Source organism: Canis aureus, chromosome 30, assembly GCF_053574225.1.
Source record: "Canis aureus isolate CA01 chromosome 30, VMU_Caureus_v.1.0, whole genome shotgun sequence".
NCBI classification, from domain to species: Eukaryota; Metazoa; Chordata; class Mammalia; order Carnivora; family Canidae; genus Canis; species Canis aureus.
In genome coordinates, this window is record NC_135640.1 from 25,451,373 (window position 1) to 25,468,743 (window position 17,371).

The 17,371-nt window shown below is 35.3% G+C and overlaps 1 long non-coding RNA gene across 1 annotated transcript in view; it reads right to left on the reverse strand.

The window, feature by feature from the left end:
• LOC144301617 (uncharacterized) overlaps window positions 1-13,627 on the reverse strand; it is a 41,546-nt gene extending 27,919 nt beyond the window's left edge. The window contains exons 1-3 of the long non-coding RNA XR_013368375.1: window positions 13,538-13,627; window positions 4,190-4,277; window positions 329-429 (exon numbers count right to left, since the gene is read on the reverse strand). This is a non-coding gene — a long non-coding RNA (uncharacterized LOC144301617). The remainder of the gene's footprint in view (window positions 1-328; window positions 430-4,189; window positions 4,278-13,537) is intronic.
• Window positions 13,628-17,371: the final 3,744 nt, after the last annotated feature.

Sequence of the window (17,371 nt, forward strand, 5' to 3'; positions counted from 1 at the left end):
TTCATTAGCATTTTCTTGTTCTAGAGTCTGCTTTGTCTGAAATTAACATGGTTATTCCATCTACCTATGACTGGAGATATCCCACCCTCAGGGGAGGAATCATAATCCCCCACTCTTTAAGTGTGAACTATGTATGGATACATACATACAACCATGTATGTATACTCCTTTCAAAGAGTAATGTATAGAAAGGGGATGTGGGAATAACTCAATACTAAAGCAATCTGACAAACTCTACTTCACTGGGTGATCAAGGTTCATATCAACAGTAATAAATCATGATGACAGTATGAACCCTTGATATGAGGTAATAGAAATAGCATCTTACCTAGTCTTTCTCCCCAAAATTCATAAGTCCAGTTATCCATGGAAAACAATGCCAGACAAATTCCAATTTACAAAATACTTGACCAGTGCTCCTCAAAGCCACTAGGGTAATCAAAAACAAGGAAAATCTGAGAACCTGTCACACTCAAGAGGAGTCTTAGGAGTCCTAATGACTAAATGTAATGTAGTATCCTAGGATATATTATGGAACAATAAAAAGAATATTGGATAAAATGAATAATGTTAGATAAAAATGAATAATGATTCATTAAGCATAACTAATATATCACACTAACATAAGCTGCTAATAATAGAGGAAACTGGATGTGATTTGGAAACTGTATATTACTATCTTGTTTTCTCATACATCTAGAACTATTTTAAAAATAAATTCCATAAAAATCATTGAACTGTAAAATAATCTCTCTTGGGATAAACAGGGTATTTTAGCATTTTATATATGTATAATTTATATATAAATGTATATATAAATTATATATGTATGATCATATGTATTTAAAATAGTTCTAGATGTGTGATAAAAGATAATTTTTAATAATATTGTTATCCTGACTTCATTAGGATAAAAAGTTTTTGCACAGCAAAGGAAAGAATCAACAAACTAAAAGACAACCTATAGAATAGAAGATATTGGGCAGCCCTGGTGGCGCAGCGGTTTAGCGCCGCCTGCAGCCCAGGGCGTGATCTGGAGAACCCTGGATGGAGTCCCACGTCAGGCTCTCTGCATGGAGCCTGCTTGTGTCTCTGCCTCTCTCTCTCTCTCTCTCTCTCCCTGCATCTCTATGAATAAATAAATAAAATCTTAAAAAAAAAAGAATAGAAGATATTCACAAAAGACATATCAGATAAGGGGCTAGTATCCAAAATCTATAAAGAACTTATAAACTTTACAAACTCAGCCTTCAAAAAAAGAAAAAATCCAGTCAAGAAATGGGCAGAAAACATGAATAGACATTTCTCCAAAGAAGACATACAAATAGCTAACAGACACATAAAAAAAATGCTCAACAGGGCAGCCCTGGTGGCTCAGTGATTTAGCGCTGCCTTCAGCCCAGGGTATGATCCTGGAGACACAGGATGGAGTCCCATGTCAGGCTCCCTGCATGAAGCCTACTTCTCCTTCTATCTCTCTCTCTCTCTCTCTCTCTCTCTCTCATAAATAAATCAAGTCTTTAAAAAAAATTCTCAACATCATTCATCATAAGGGAAATACAAATCACAACTACTATGAGATATCACCTGACACCTGTCAGAATAGTTAAACTTAACAACTCAAGAAATAGCAGATATTGGTGAGGATGCAGAGAAAGGGGACCATTTTACACTGTCCGTGGGAATGCAAACTGGTGCAGCCACTCTGAAAAGTAGTGTGGAGGTTCCTCAAAAAGTTAAAACCAAGAACTACTCTATGACCCAGCAACTGCACTACTAGGTATTCACCCAAAGAATAAAAAAGAGTGATTCAAAGGGGAACATGTACCCCAATGTTTATAGCAGTAATGTCCACAATTACCAAAACATGGAAAGAGCCCAAATGTCCATCAATGGATGATTGGATAAGGAAGAGGCGGTGTGTATAGCCATCAAAAAGAATGAAATCTTGCCATTTGCAATGACATCAATGGAACTAGAGGGTATTATTCTAAGTAAAATAAGTCAGTCAGAGAAAGACAAATACCACATGATTTCACTCATATGTGGAATTTAAGAAACAAGACAGATGAACATAAGGAAAGCAAAAGGAAAATCAGATAAAAACAGAGAGAGAGGCAAATCATAACAGAATTAAGAAACTCCTAACTATAGAGAACAAACTAAAGGTTGCTGGGAGGAGCTGAGGGCAGGGTGTAACAGAGTGAAGGGCATCAAGGTGGACACTTGATATAATGAGAACTTTGTGTTGTATGCAACTGATGATTCACTAAACTCTATACATAAACTCTAACATACAATGCACTATGTTAACTAATTTGAATTTAAATAAACATAAAATAAAATTCCCTACTCTTTCACTCATTAGTTATGTAATTTTTAAAAAAGTAACATCCTTCTTGAGGAATAGATTTAGCAGTTATAGAAATAATATCATGATTGTTATTTAAGGAGTAATAAGATAACATTTAAAGGTACCAAATATAGTCCCTGTGGTTCAATAAACAGACTTTAATCATCTCCTAACTCTCCTAACTTACCTCTCTATTCCACAAATAACTGAGAGTTCACTTTAATACAAATAGCAGCAGTTCTTAAGAGGCATCTTTTGGAGCAGCTAAATATACTGGGAAAGTAATAGCAGTACTAGAAGAAATATATCAAATTATGCATAGGTTAGTGATTGATATAGCAAGAGAAAGTACGTGTAAAATTGTAAAAAGACATCATTTAAATATGCTGGAAAAAATATAAAGGTTGTCCAAAAGGATGAAAAGAGTGAGAGATTTTTCTGAAAATAAACACCATGTAGAAAGGGATCCATGAAAGAGAAAAATCAGAAGCAGCTAATAGCTGCTCTGTGACAGAGAATCACATCAAGTCATCTCCACTTAGAAACAGGTGCAAATAGGAACACGGCAATGCCTTTTCGTCTTTCGTCTTTACAACTAAATGACTGACTTTGTGAAGAATCAGTCATAAACTTGAGATTGTAGACTCATTACTCAGTTATTCGCTTTATTAAATATTAAATTCTGCCTTATGGTGACAAAACTGAATTTCATGAATATGTAAAATAAAGCTTGCTATTGTTAAGAATGTAGTTACATTATAATTCTCTATTTTATCTACAAATTCATGATTAAAATTATGGGATAAAGAAATAGCACTCAGATTTTAAGCCCTAAGAAAAATCCTAATATCTGAAGGAGAAACTGTAGTATTTTTGAGAGCAGGTTATATAACCACTTGAATTTTGATAATTAGATTATTGTATGATTTTTTGCTTAACACAGGCATCAGCTTTAGAATATGGTGAAGCCCAACATATTGTGAAAAAAGTTTTTGATTTTAGTTCATCATAAAATTTTCAACTTATTATTTTATTTAGTATTATATGTTGCAGGTCTCAATAGTTCAGAGACAGATGACAGAGCAATATGCTTAAGTCAATGAATCAACTCTAGTTGTTTCTTTCTACATGTGACACATCCTTTGAAACACTACTGAGAATGCTGAGAAGTGAAAAAAAACCCTACTAAGTCCAGTTTCTGGGAAACATAAAGTCATGACATATAAGAGTTGCTCCCCTGGATGAAATGTTTTGCTTAAGGTATATTTAAAAAAGGCTGTATTTTCTCTGCCAATTCACAGAGTTTCTTAAGAGATACATAACGATTATATTGAAATGAGAACAAAAAAAGAAAAAAAAAGAAGAGAGTCAGAAGAAAGAGTGCATGTACACGGAGAAAAGTAAAAAAGAAAGGAAGGAAGAGAGGAAGGACGAGAGGGAGGACGAGAGGGAGGGGAGGAAGGAAGGAAGGAAGGAAGGAAGGAAGGAAGGAAGGAAGGAAGGAAGGAAGGAAGGAAAAAAGAGTCTGACTCCATTTTGGGGTGTTTGACTGCTCTTTCTCTTATGCTTACGTATGAGTATATGAGAAGAAAGCCTGGGTACTTCCTCCCTAGTGCCATCAGGAGATTCAAACTGTGCAAGCCTCTGTGCTGGGAACCCTCATCCCTGTTAAAATCCAAAGTCAGTATTCTTTCTTGACTCCCTCAAACTGTGTTTTTTGTTTTGTTTTGTTTTGTTTTGTTTTGTTTTGTTTTGTTGTTTTGTTTGACCAGCTTGGAAGCCCATCTTGCTCTCCAACACAAAACTTCACTATGAGAATAAAAAAGTCATTCACACCTTCTTGGTGTGTGTGATGTCATCAGTCTTGACTTTGGAACCTGATTTTAGGTGAAAGATCCATCTTGCATCTGCATCTGTGAGGTAACTACAACAGAAAGGAAGGAAAGAAGATGAGCAAAATGAAGGAAGAAAGAAATCTTGAGACATATAGAAAGGGAAGTCAAATGCCAATGTTTTTTTAAAAGAGCTTTTCCTCCCAATCAACAGAAGAATAGTCCCAACCATCTTCCTTCCTCAAATTCAGGGAATGGTCTCAGCTCTGCTCATAAGAACTAATGGAACATTAATAACAATATGGAAAGAGAGATTTAAGTGATAATATTATGGGATGCCTTTGAGTTAGAGAAATAGAGCCAAGTCAAAAGATAGAAAAGTCTTTTTTTATAATTTGTTGCCAAGTGCTTAAGTAAGATGAGCTCAGTGGCCTACAGGAAACTCAGTTTGTGTCCTTACAAAATTATCATCAAAGACATTTAAATTAATTGGTCAAGTTAATATTAATACCTGAAGAATAGTGGTTGCTATTTCACCCACACTATGTGTGGAGTTATTTTCAGGTGACCTTTCCCATAAACAATTCCCCACTCAGAAATCCCATCAGTGTGCTGAATATGTCTAACATTATGAGTATTTGAGTTACACAGAATTAATACCTAAGTGAGTATATGCAAAATTATTTGTAACATTATCTCAATGTTTCTTTGCAAATGAGCAAATAAATCTATCCCCACAGTACCTAGTGGAGTGTTTTGCATCTTTGGTGTTCAATACATTTGGTGAAGTAATCACCCATTGCTTTCTGCAATCTAAGTTCTGTCTGTCCAGTATGATCACTGAAAGGTCACATACTTTGACTTCATTGTCTTTGGAAGCCACACAAGGACATGAAACAAATCCTTCGTTCATTATTATTTCGATTTTAGTGTGCTTTTAGCTTCTATCATAGTGCATATGAAACATAGGAAAGGAAAACTGATATCTCTCCAAATCAGCTGTTACAAATAACTTTACTATTTTATCCAATCTGCAACTATAAGGACATTTGTGATATGTTTTATAAGGATATATTTATATGTCAACTTATTAAATATATTTACTTATATAAATATTTATATTTTTACTCCTTAAATGAATATTACTTGAGCATTTATTATGTGTAATGAAGAGTAAACTAAAAAACAGAAAGTCTTTATCTTCATGAAGCCTATAACCCAGTGGGGTAACAAACATATAAAATAAGCGTATTTTTTACAAACTGCAAAAAATGCTAAAAACATATATAACAAGAAACATGACTGATAATTAAGTTGAGCTCAGGCTTCAGGCTGGAATGGGTGTCATAAGGTATAGGGAAGTAGTGTATTGAAGTATAGGCAAAGACTATTATTGTAGTGGGGGTGTCGGGTTCTATGTCAAGGGCAGCATGATTTATTGAAAGAATTGAAAGAAAGCCATGAACAGTGAGAATTCTTCAAGTTCCTATATGTTCTGGTGTGCACGTATATGTGTAAATGTTTATCTTCCAGAAATATTTAAATTTAATTAATACCAAATCATGATAATTATGTAATGCCAGTTTTTTAATATATATTTATCATTCCCTTTCTTTCTATGAGAAATTTTAGGCTAAATTTCTTTATGTTACCTACTGTGTTTTATAGTAAGTCACTTCTATTACCCTTTAGAATTGGTGGGGGAAATGAAGAGAGAAAGAAGCCATGGAAGAAAAATTGTAAACTTGACATCGTTCTAGTTGGAAGGAGAAACAGAAATGATGTTTTAATACATGATCCTAGCACATGCATAATATTGTCTTCTATACTGTCAAGGCAAAATAAAACTAATTACACTGAACCATGTCTTTAAAAATATATATATTTTATTTGTTTATTCATGAGACACACACAGAGTGAGAGAGGCAGAGACATAGGCAGAGGGAGAAGCAGGCTCCAAGCAGGGAGCCCGATGTTGGGGCTCCAGCCTGGCACCACGGGATCACGCCCTGAGCTGAAGGCAGACACTTAACCATTGAACCACCCAGGCATCCCAAGAACCATGTTTTTGAAATAAAAAAAAAAATGTTGTGGGCTGAATGATTCAGTAAAAACAAACAAACAAAAAACATATTTTTTTCTGGTATGCTCTATCTACTTCTAAGATCTGGCTTAGCACTGGGGGATTAATTTTAGGTATAAACATATTGTATCATTGAGTCAAAGTTCTAACACATGCCTCAAAGGACCAAAATTGGCTCCTTAGATTCCTTCCAAGGGAAAAGATCAAAACTATTTAGAACCTTACAATTTCTTATAATTGAGTAACCTGCAGTCTGATTGGCAATTTAACATTGCAAATAAGAGGCAAGCTTTAATTTGCTGGCTCAACACGATTTTAGAAAATTAAATCATTTCCACATTTGCATAACAAAATTTATTATCTGTAATTAACTAACCTTTAGAAAATTTATTTTTAATTTCCTCCTGTCAACATATCTGGAAAACGCCAAGTTAACAAGCATTAGCACAGAAGCAACTATATTAGTGTAGAAGCTACAGCAAGTATTAGATGGATGGAGTGGTCAAGTCCTAAGGTAATTAGAGAGTTGTCATCTGGGACACCTGGGTGGCTCAGCAGTTGAGCGCCTGCCTTTGGCTCAGGGTGTGATCCTGGAGTTCCAGGATCAGTCCCACATCTGGCTCCTCCTATGGAGCCTGCTTCTCCCTCTGCCTGTATCTCTCCTTCTCTCTTTGTGTCTCTCATAAATAAATAAATAAATAAATAAATAAATAAATAAATAATCTTTAAAAACTAATAAATAAAATAAAGAGTTGTCATCTGATTACATTCTACACTTAAAAACGTGGAAAAATATTTGATATCATTACTGACCGACAACAAAATCATAAGGCACCATTTTGTATACACTAATCAGCTAAAGGAATATGTTTAATCAGAACTGTTTACTTGGAATTCCTTTATAGTTATAACACTATGTTTCATACTAAAACAAAACCAAAATATGAGAATCCAATTTTCCTAATTCTAATTGCTCTAATTTAATTGTAATGTGCATACATTTTGTCATTTGATTTTAGAAGCAACAGTTCTACAATAGCATTGTAAAAATCTTCAACATTTTATAAATTAATTTCTTGCCCCTCTCCACTCTTTTTTTTTTTAAGATTTTATTTATTTATTTGAGAGAGACCAAGAGAAAGCCTGAGTGAGGGGAGGGGCAGAGGGAAAAGCAGATTCTCTGCTGAGTAGGGGTGCCCTAGGGAAGGGCTCAATCCCAGGATCCTGGAAAGAGGACCTAAGCCAAAGGTAGCCCCTTAGCCTACTGAGCCATCCAGGTGTCCTTCTCCATGCTTAATATAAGGAGTCATAAGGGCAAATTACAATGTATATTCCCTCATCATAAAATTTGATTTAGGGCAGCCCTGGTAGTGCAGCGGTTTAGCGCCGCCTGCAGCCCGGGGTGTGATTCTGGAGACCCGGGATTGAGTTCCACGTCCGGCTCCCTGCATGGAGCCTGCTTCTCTCTCTTTCTCTCTCTCTCTCTCTAAAAAATCTTTTAAAAAAATTAATTTTTTTTGATTTATTGGGTTTTCTTGTAAATATGTATATTTAATTTATATACATGTAAATATATGTGTATACAAATGCCATTTGTCAGATTGTATTGCTGTAGAACTTTAAAAGATCTTTTCCAAAAACAAAACAAAAAAAATAACAATACACCTCTCTTCTTTTCCCTAGAGTTTATCAAGCTCTACTAAATGCCCTATCTAGCCATTACAATTCATAGAAAAAAGCAATGGTAGCAGGTGGCATTATGAATTTAAATTAGATCCAATGTGCAGAAGGACAGCAGGGGGTCTTCTGTATCAGTTTTCTGAATGCATGATTCCAACAATATTGTATGTTTTCCAAACTATTCAGGCCATTACTGTTCTACAAACAATTTTTTTTCTATTTTACTAGAGTGCTTTATTTCCCTCAAGATACTAGTTTGTAAACTCATCAGACTCTCTTACACAGACACAAGAAATCTAGGATACCAGTGATGAAAAACATAATATGAAACTAAACATTTGTCTTGTAAGAAAGTTCTAGGAGGGTAAGTCATCTTACTCTATCTCCTTTTTAATATATACAGATGATCACATATACACACACAAAGCCAACATCTAAACAGCTACACATCTTACTCTTGTCAACAAAGTTCACTTAGATATACACTATACTTAAAATTACATAAGTTAATAATAATATATTACTTTTTAAAATTCGGAATATTGATAGAACTTAGCTTTTTTAATATCATGCTTCAGAAAATTTAAAGAGGTTACAGCCTCTAGAGGAATTCAGTACTCATCCCTTATTTCCAGCCCCAAGAATGGGCAACACCATCTATTTAGATATTAAAGCCAGTAACGGGATTTATCCACTAACATGCACATCCATATTCTTCAGATTTTACCTCTTAAATTCTGTCCAATACTCTCACTTATTTCCATTTCACTAAAGTCCCATCTTGGTCCAAGCTAACATCCTATGTGGCTGATTACTGGGATTATTGCAATACAAATCACAGCTCTAGTCGGACATTTAGTGTTTTGTTTTGTTTTGTTTTGTTTTTTTAAGATTTATTTATTCATGAGAGACACAGAAACAGAGAGGCAGAGACATAAGCAGGGGGAGAAGCAGGCTCCCTCCAGGGAACCCGATGTGGGACTTGATCCCAGGACCCCAGGATCATGACCTGAGACAAAGGCAGATGCTCAACCACTGAGCCACCCAGGCACCCCGCTAGTAGGAAATTTGAACTGGTCAAGAGTTAAAGTGTTTCTTACTTTTACAGAAGTATTTTTAAATGGTATTCTTGTTCAAATCTTATAGATTATAAATGAGTGAGAAAAATAATGAAACCACATGTTATTTAGGTCGGGACAGAATTTAACAAATATTATTATCCAAATATACCAAAGCACATTCTTCTCAAGTCAACATTATAGGCTACTGTTTCATAAAATATTGGCTCAGAAAAGAAAAAAGGGGCAGCCCCAGTGGCTCAGTGGTCTGCCGCCGCCTTCAGCCCAGGGTGTGATTCTGAGGACCAGAGATCGAGTCCCACCTCTGGCTGCCTACATGGAGCCTGCTTCTCCCTCTGCCTGTGTCTCTGCCTTGCTCTCTCTCTCTCTCTCTGTATCTGTCATGAATAAATAAATAAAATCTTTAAAGAAAAGAAAGGAAAAAAGAAAAAAATAAATTATATGTTATAATTTTCACTGTTTCATTAACATGATACTCACTTTTTATTTATACAAAAACTGTAGGAAAATGGTCAAGGTTAATAAACTATACTTTCTAGTAGAATAAACAGGATTTATTTCTGTTTTTCTTACTGGTTTCTTTTCCCCAATGTCTCATTCATTTGGCAAAGGAGGACTAATAGAATTAATTAAAAAAGCCTAAAAAATAATAACATAGAAAGCAAAAATCCAATGATAGCAAAAATATACCACTGAATACCCAGCCATAGTTCTCACAGAGAGTTCTGTACTCGGCTCTCCTCCTTCAGACACCCACTTCCTGTCATGCATTACACAAGTCACCTCTTTTCCAATCTCTCGTCTTCTCAAGGTCCAGAGGCTCCTCTAACTCCTGCCCTCTCAGTAGCGATGGGACACTAAACATTTCTTCACATGAAGCAATCTCCATCCAAGAACGACCCCTTTAAAAGTATTATGCACAGTAATTTACCATCCCATTGCCTTGACCATCCTATTTTCTTTGAACATGGCCCAAACATTTTACCACCACAAAATGAAAGGGTCCATGGAAGTGCTTTCCCACATCAAATGATTGTGATCTTTCAGCCACTTCTGAATGCAGAAACAACTGTAATTTATTTTTAAATATTTTGCCTTTTGTTTTTCCAAATTTCACCATTATAATTTTTTTCAGGCTCTGATATTTAATTTCTTTTTTTTACCCTTATTCTAGAATTTCTGCAAACAATATGAAAAGAAAATGACAAAGTCAGTTGGAAAAAAACAAAAAATAATATTATATAGTGTTTTGATTTTGTGTCTAAAAGTCACGAAAATCACCTAAACAACATAATAAACTAGGAAGGTTTTACCCAGCAATAATCGAAGTGTTAGGTATGTATGAAGAAAATTATAAAACTTTGTAATAGTATGTGTAAAAAAACAAAACAAAAACAAAAACAAAAACAAAAAAATGAAACCAAAACAGACAGACATAAAAATCATGTTCTTGGGTTAAACTATGAAACACCAGTCCTTTCCAAATTAATGAATCCTTCTTTCGTTCCTTACTCCCTGCCTCCCTGCCTTCCTGCTTTCCATTCCTCCTTTATCTGTTACATAAAATAAATATTTCATGTAGGAGACTATGTCACTTACTATAGTAGATGGTAAATATACTAGAGGCAATAAGATAAATATCATGACCTAACTAAAAGTGGCAAATACATGTAATTAAACAGTAATTAGAGTGGGAGATCTGGGTGGGTCAGTGGTTAAGCATCTGTCTTTGGTTCAGGTCATGATCCTGGGGTCCTGGGAAAGGATCCCAGGGTCCCCAAAGGGAGCCTGCTTTTCCTCTGCCTATGTCCCTCCCTCTCTGTGTGTCTTTCATGAATAAATAAATAAAATCTTAAAAAAACAGTAATTAGAGTAAAATCTAGTCTGTATTTAGACATATATAGATATACATACATATATTCACATATACATGAGCATATATGTACAGTTGTATATGTTTCTTCTCTTTCTTTGAAATAGAAAATGAACAAATAATGCAAACAAAGATTGAAAAGGCCAGATACTTACTTTGAAAAGTTGTGAAAGAAGAAAACTATAAAGTCTGAAAGACTTCTGAAAGAAGACTTAATTAAATGGCAATTTTACTGAATAAGTACATGGAATATTTCTCAGATTCTAATTCTACCAAAATTGTATGTATAATTTTAGCACCATTACCATCAAATTTGACTAGGAATCTTCTTTGAATTTGGCAGATTCTAAAAATCCCTCTAAGCATTTTTCACAGAAATGGAGAAAAATAATCCTAAAATTCATGTGGAACCTCAAAAGACCTTGCATAGTGAAAGGAGAGCAAAGCTGAAGGCATCATGTTCCCTGTTTCAAACTATTTAACAAAGCTAAAATAATTAAAACAAGACAGTATTGGCATAAAGACAAACACAAAGATTGGTAGAACAGAACAGAAAGCCCAGAAATAAACCTATGCATACAATCAACTAATATTTAAGAAGGGAGCCATTTAATAGCAAAAACAGTCTCTTCAGTAAATGGTGTTGAGGAAACTGGTCACAAGTAAAAGAATGACAGGATTTACATCTTCAAGGGGCAGAAAAGATTTCTCCTAGGAGTTTCAAAGCATATTTCTCTCTTGTCAGTCATCTAGGGTAATTGATATTTAAATCTTCCTTTATATTTGAGGTCAGATGGCATGTGGTACTTAATCTATTTCATTGTCAATCACCACAGCATCCTCCTCTCGCTTTCCTCACATCTTCAGGGTTTCCACCCTTACCAATTCAATCAGGCTTCGTCATAAGCACCCAGATCTTAATCCATGGCAACTCATTCCCTCTAGCTTTATCAAACTGCACGTTCAGGTCTCTATCCCATTATCTTACTGTCACCCTTTATTTGCCAGCCCCAAAGCTGGCAGAGTAGAGGACAATCGCATGGCTTTCTCTAATCTCAGCTCTTCCAATTTTCTAACCCCATCTTTGGCTTCTAGCTGAGCATCAGTGGCCAACCAACTGACCACAGCAGAGTCCAGACCACAGCATCTGCCTTTCATATGCCTTCTTTGCCATATGTGAAGTGTGAAGTGCTTCAAACACATGCATTATGCCAGTCTGAATCGTGAAGGCATCCCTAATACTCACATAATGGTCCTCAAGCCAGCCCTTCCCACAAAGAGGTTGAAGTCAACTCAGAATTTCCCCCACAGATGTCTCACTTCCTAAGACTCATTTCTTTAGTCTCCCGGTTGGCTTGCCAATTGTTGGTTCATAAACTTTGGAATTTTGTGGATGAAATCTGAAATTGATCATCATACAAGAGAGCAAAGAGAGATGGAAGAAAGAGGCAGGTCGTGTCACAGTAGACATGACAGTAGACACGACAGGTAGACAGTAGGTGTAATAAGCAAGGGGACTTACACATAAGGCTTGTCATGAGTGGCTGCAGGATAAGTAAATCCCCACACCTGCCTGCCAGAATTTTAAGTTAAATTGAAACTAGTCATATATTCAGTATAGATGGTCTCAACACCTTACTCTCAAGGCCATGTCCATAAAATGGCTGCTAGTAAGTGGACAAATACTCCAAGAACAGAGGCGGGGTTGAAAGGCCTCAGACGCACAGGTCCAGCTTATGGGTCAACAGTGGTCATGTCCTCTCAGTGCTCCCTTCCAATAGCCTCCTGTCTCACTTACCTCCCCACTTTACCATCTCATAACTTTCCTCTGCCCCTAGGACTCCAGAGTTTTCCCCAGGCTCCTTATAACCTCATGCTTACCTCTATCTTTGCAATTATTTTGTTACACTGTCAGTATCTGTTTAGATGTTCACCTCACACACTATACTTCAAATTCTAAATGTTAAGGATTTTTCATATTCTTTTATTTTTTTAGGGCTTTATGATATTCTTAGCATTTAGTAGGGGCTTAGTTAAATGCTGGTTAAAATTACAAATTAGCTCTATTGTTTCACTTTTTGGCACATTTGATGCAAAAGGACTTAATTAAAATCACTTAAAATTGCTTTTCTCAAGAAAATAAAATGATCAGGCAAATTATTTTATACTCTTTTATTTCTTAGGAATATGAGAGGTTCTTTTTCCAAATTAGTGTCCTACACCGATTCTCCAGTTCTCCAACACCAACTGGGTACCCAACAGTTCGATTCAATTCTGACACTAACTCCTGAAGTTAGCATCAAACCCTAGAGGTTCATGTCTTAGTCTCACAAGCATGATCCCACTTCAGATGCCAAATATAAATAGAGTGTCTATGATGCCCAAGGGGCCAAGGCCGTGAAAGGGAGGACCTCAGGCCCTCTCGGAGAAGGTTTTGGGCTTTGGGTGAGAAAAGAATTCAAGAGCAAGCCATCTAGAGAAGGGGACAGAGATTTATTAAGTATAGAAGTAAAGAAGGGAGATATTTCACAAAGTAGCGTTCTCTCCTCCCAGATGGGGAAGAGGACCTCCCCTTTGCCTCTAACAAAGTATCTTATACATTTTAAAAATTAGCCAACTATATAAGGAGGGACTTACCTTTTAACTCTGCGTTTATTATTTACATTAAGCTGTTAGCTTTTTCCATTGTCTTAGGGTTGTGGAATTACCTACAGGGAGCAATTTTAAAGAATGTTCAGGCTTTGTGGCTTTTACTGCCAGAGGGTATAGGGTCTTGTTTTCCATGAATCAGATCTTGTGATTCTTTTTATGGTCTGCTGACTTTTGGGTGAAAGATCAGCCTAAAACCAAAATGTCTTTACTTTGGTCAGCTTGTCTCCTGAGCCTACCCTTCCTCCCATCTCACCTACATAAACCTCATTTTTGCCTGGCTAATGACAAATTCAGGAGTTCCATGACACCTCCTCGGGTTTAACAATTCACTGAAATGACTCTCAGAACTCAGGAAAGTACTTAATATCGTTGGTTTATTTTAAAGGATACACATGCTGTTTCTGGGTGCAGTGCATTCCCAACTCTCTCATGTGTTCAACAACCCATAGGTTCTGCCAATCTCATTTAGGGGTTTTTATGAAGGTTTCATTACAGAAGCATGATTGGTTAAATGATTAGCTACTGGGGACTGCATTCAATCTATAGCCCCTCTATTCTCTGTGGAGGCCACAGACTGAAAGTTCCAACTAACAACATGTTTGATCTTTGTGGTGATCAGTCCCCATCCTAAAGCTTTCTAGGGCTTGCACCTTTACCCTTCCCTCACCCACTAAGTCTCTATTAGCATAAATTCAGGCATGATTGAAAGAGCTCCTTTATATTTATATTTATATATAAATATTTTTATTTAAATTCAATTTGCCAACATATAACACCCAGTGCTCATCATATCATGTGCCCTCCTTAGTGCCTGTCACCCAGTTATCCCATTCCCCTACTCTCCTCCCCTTCTGCAACCCTTTGTTTCCCAGAGTTAGGAGTTCCTCATGATTTGTCTTCCTCTCTAATTTTTCTCCACTCAGTTTCCCCTGCTTCCCTTATGGTCCCTTTCACTATCTCTTATATTCCACATAGAAGTGAAACCATATGATAATTGTCTTTCTCCAATTGACTTATTTCACTTAGCATAATACCCTCCAGTTCCATCCTAATATATGGTCAGTATTCATTCTTTCTGTTGGCTGTGTAATATTCCGAGGGCTTCTTTCAAATAACAAATGACTATTCATCACTTAAGAAATTCTGAGGACTTTAGGAGCCCTGGGACAGTAACTGTAAACAAAACCCAGTGTGTGTGTGTGTGTGTGTGTGTGTTTTATGATATTATAGATATAAAACACCTTTCATGCAAATAACTCAGTTCATCTAAGTTCATTTATTATAAGGCTCTCAACTTTTATTTTGTTTTCTCCTTTTTCTGTATTTATTTTGTTGTTATAAGCATAAACAATTATGTCAAAATTAAAATTACCAATAACAGTTACACAGAAGTAGGCAAAACCTTTAAAGAAAAATTAATCTATAGGATAATTATATGAATAGAGTTCAGTCAAATTAATGTTTATTTATTAGCTGCTTTGAATGGTCTTAGCTCTATAAGCAAAGGAATGGAATGGCATTCAAAAGACCAGTTGAGCATATAGCAAAATCAATTTATGTGCATATTATTTAAGTGTAAGGACTGAGTTTTATCAATATTTTATAGACAGCATATACCCCAAGGCTTGACATAGATTATACTTAAAGAAAATTGACTAAATAGGACAGCACGGGTGGCTCAGAGGTTTAGCATATGATCCTGGAGACCTAGGATCGAGTCCCGCATCGGGCTCCCTGCATGGAGCCTGCTTCTCCCTCTGCCTGTGTCTCTGCCTCTCTTTCTCTCTGTGTCTCTCATGAATAAATAAATATTTTTTTTAAAAAAATTGACTAAATAGATGAATGTATTTAAACTTTTAAGCATCATTTTGAATACATATATACAATTTAGATGTAAATTATCTCCATTTACATTTTCAGGGCTCATAAGAAATTTCCCTTTCTCTGCTTTCCTTAATATTATCTTAATGTTTTTAAGATTTTATTTATTTGAGAGAGAGGAAACACAAGCACAAACCGGGGGAGAAGCAGAGAGAAAGAAAAAGGGAGAAGCAGACTCGGCTTAGCAAGGAGCCTAACATGGGGCTCTCAATTCCAGGACCCTGGGATCATGACCTGAGCTGAAGGCAGGTGCTTAATGAATCATGGTGGTATAGCCTGAGTTTATGACATTGGGTAGGAGAATGGGAGATGACTTCTCTGACTTTCAAGCTGAACATGATCAAAGGGGCAATACAAAAAGTATAAGTCAATACTATCCAGGATACATTTAACCTAAAGTTTATTTACATATTCATTTTTCTTCATCCTAGGAAAGTTTATTGTAGTTCCACTCTAATTGTTAGTGCATAGAATCTTAGCCCTATGAAAAGGTCTTAGAGGCTATTTTGTTCAACTATTATCTATGCAAGAACCATGTCTGCATCATGCTTACATGTAGTCTTCCAAATGCAATTATGCAGCCTAAAATTCACTGTGAAGGCCAGATTTATAACTCTGGTTGTTACTTGTTCAATTGAGGTTTAGAGGATAGACATAAATGATGATTGATAGATACATAGATAGATACATAGATACGGATAAATGGATACAATAGATGAATGTCTATCTTAGAAAAAGACTGATTAAAAATAGAAAACTCACAAACATTAACGATTTTTTAATAGCTGGGTGTTAAGATTATATAATAAATAAATCAAAACTTTTTTTTAAATTATATCCACTGTTCCTTTAGAAGAAAACAGAGAATTTAAGCCTATTTCCTGTATAAGTATATTACTAGTACTGAACTATAACAATTATTGCATATCCTGACTTAATCTACTCCAAGTTAATGTAACTTTTTTCTACTCTATCTACCCATGGATTTACTTAAGGAACTTTCCCTAAGGTAATGTTGAAATGGCCAGGATTTTCTAATGGGCTGTCCATGTTTTGTAATATCATTTTTTTAAGAAAACATTTCAACAATATATGCTCTGAAAAGATGTAAGAATTAAAGTGCAAAAACTAAAATTGTCCCTCTTTTAGGAATTTTTCCAAAATAAATGAACTGTAGTATTTAATATTGTTCATAATTAGCAGCAAAACATTTAATTTGAAAGGGCAATTTATAGAAATAACTATCTGACTAAAATGTATTCTAAAAGTAAGATTCCAAAGTCTAAAATAATGACAAATAATTAACCAGGTTACTAAAAGTGCCCTGACTAAAGATTTCAGGGGAAGAAAAATATTTATTATTTCTGATAAGAATTTATGTTCTGGCTCAAAAACATTTTGTGAAAATACCACGTAAATCTACATCCCTGTTAAGAGAGTAAATGACAAAGATTGCATGTCCATGATAAACTTAATCACATTTTTTCCTATAAACAATATATCTAAGGCAGGAATGATCAAGAAAGTTTGGTTTCAAGCAGACAGAAAAATATTTTGACTATGTTGAACAAATATCACACTACAAAATTACTTTGCTAGTAATTCTTTGTAACATTGAACATATTCATATACATTAATAACACCAAAATATTCTATTGGTTGCTCATATTATTACTTACAGATAGTTACAACCAATGTTGTAACAATGTTGTAATGTCATATATGAAGACTGTGAGAAATTTTATTCTTTAAACATAGTCTTCATATGTATGTAAATTATTTCTTACTTACTTTTATATGTGTTTAGTTCATTTGACAGTTGATATGCAGTATTTTTCTTGTCACTAAATTAAATCTGCCCAGCTAAGAAAGAATCAGCTGGAACAGCTACAGCTAATGAATAGCTAATGCTGTTTACCATGCAATTATCTTGCCTGA